General features: G+C 35.4%; 1 pseudogene; it reads right to left on the bottom strand.

The window, feature by feature from the left end:
* Positions 1–684: 684 nt before the first annotated feature.
* LOC120068936 lies at positions 685–2269 on the bottom strand (annotated as a pseudogene).
* Positions 2270–2320: the final 51 nt, after the last annotated feature.

Here is a 2320-nt window from a genome sequence, read left to right on the forward strand (position 1 = left end):
CCATCGATTACATTTCGTTTGGAAAAGTTTAGTGTAAAACTTAATTATAACTATATCAATTAAATACCTAAGTTTATCAACTATTTAGACTTTGTGTCAAAAAATCCTTTGAGAATCATGTATGCATTCACTCTAATCGTCTACTTTGTAAAATACCGACATTTGAAGAAGTATACCAATATTGGACAATTAGTGTATGGATGATTTTTAAAGATAATCATATAGGCGAGACTTATTCTCAAATACAGTGGGATGCATATTAAATCCATCTGGTATCTGGAACAGATCCTTAATATGACAATACTTGTTAAGTTGGTTTTACTTCTAAAAAAATCTAGAAGATTTTAATTATTGCCCAAAAATTTTAGTGTAGACCTAAATTATATGCGACGATCATTTTAAAATTATTAATTGATCTTTAAAATTATTTGAAATCAACTTCAAGTTAAGTTGAAATATACTACGGTGGTGATTTAAAAAATAAAAGTTACACATGGGGATAATTTGGTCGTGAACTATAAAGTGTTTTGAAGGGTTTTACTGCCAATGCCTTCTTTGTGCATTTCGATGTACGGTGAGCACCCATTTATATTAGGATGAGAAAGATTTACAAAAAAAAGTTATACATAAATATAGGAAGAGTATATAAAAAGCATTGAGAAGTGGTTTCAACATAATACTAGATTTAATAGGATCATCGATAAGATTGTATCAATTATGATTAAAAATGATTTAGAAGTACAAAAATAATAATAGCAAACACAAATCATGTTATCATATCTTTCAACAATTTGAAGGGCATGGTCCAATTCAACGAATTGCATAAGCTAATTAGGCTATTAAGAAATAGGAATTGGTGCTCCATTCCACTCCTTCAAGCATTCAAAGATAGAGTCGATCATTTTTCCTTGACATAAAGCTGTAAATACCTTCTCGCACTCTTCTCCTGGAGATATCACCTTTTCGCCAGTTAGCAATCGTGTTCCTAACTCCTCTCTCACAAATTTGTATAATGGGTAGGATCTGCAATCCTTGATCTGATTTTTAATTTTAGAATTTCCGCTCTCATATGCTAGTCGTACGTTTTCAACCTCTTTCGGTAAAATTTCCTTCAATTCCTCTTCGAAAGCACCAATCTTTTGGAAGATTGATGAGTTTGCATTCAATTCATTATCACCATTTTCAAGTGCACGCTCAACGAGAATTTGTCTCAGCTTTTGCATGAGCGGGTAAGTAGCACTGCATGGATCATCGATGTATGCAAAAGTGTATTCTCGGTCAACAACTTTGAGCAAATCCTTCTCACAAAATCTTGATGGGTGAAGTGCGCCATTAGAAGATGTAGTCAACACTTTTTTTGCTACTTGACTAACTGTGTTTTTGACCGTGCTCTTCAAGTTTTCCTCCAAATGTCTCAAGTCAATTGCTTGACAAAGAGCAACTAAAAATGTGGAAGACATTAGTTTAAGAATATCAATGACTTCAGCTGTTTTCCTTGAGGAAATTAAACCAAGAGAGTTAACATCTTGATTGTGCTGCTCAGCACTCTGAACATGACTAGTCACTGGATTGGCAAGATATTGAAGTTCAGAACAGTATGAAGCCATGGCAATCTCAGCACCCTTGAAGCCATAATCCAAACTTGGGTTTTTACTTGCAGAAAGATTAGAAGGCAAACCGTTATTGTAGAAATCATTGACTAATTCTGAAAATTGCGCAAACATGAGCTTTCCAATCGATGCAATGGCCAAACGAGTGTTGTCCATTGAAACTCCAATCGGTGTTCCTTGGAAATTGCCTCCATGTAATGCCATATTTCTTGAAACATCAATCAAAGGGTTGTCATTGACTGAATTAATTTCGCGCTCGATCGACTTGGTAGAGAAACGGATCACTTCGATCAAAGGACCCAACCATTGAGGAGAAGTTCTAAGAGCATAACGATCTTGTTTGGGCTTTTGGAGAGGATCCATTTCATGCAATTTCTTAGCAGTTTTCATCCAAAAGTGCTCATGATTGCAGCTGCTTCAGATTTGGACAGTATTGCATAATCTAGGAGTCAAATATCAGTGAATTCAGGCTCTCCTTCAACCTCGCAAATCTAGATAAAATTTCGACAAAAGCCAAAATATTGCCTCGAAAAGACAATGAACCAACCGAAACCAAGACCAACAGTCCATATAGGCAAAGACCTCCTTTAGGTTGCAACTCAAGAACCACAGAATTAAATATGCTGTTCAAAAGCAGCCTTTGCCTCAAGTTTCTCCATTGGTCCATAATTTGATTGATGCTACCAGTAGCAACCCGCAATATAAGGACA

Source organism: Benincasa hispida, unplaced genomic scaffold (assembly GCF_009727055.1).
Source record: "Benincasa hispida cultivar B227 unplaced genomic scaffold, ASM972705v1 Contig1545, whole genome shotgun sequence".
Classification (NCBI taxonomy): Eukaryota; Viridiplantae; Streptophyta; class Magnoliopsida; order Cucurbitales; family Cucurbitaceae; genus Benincasa; species Benincasa hispida.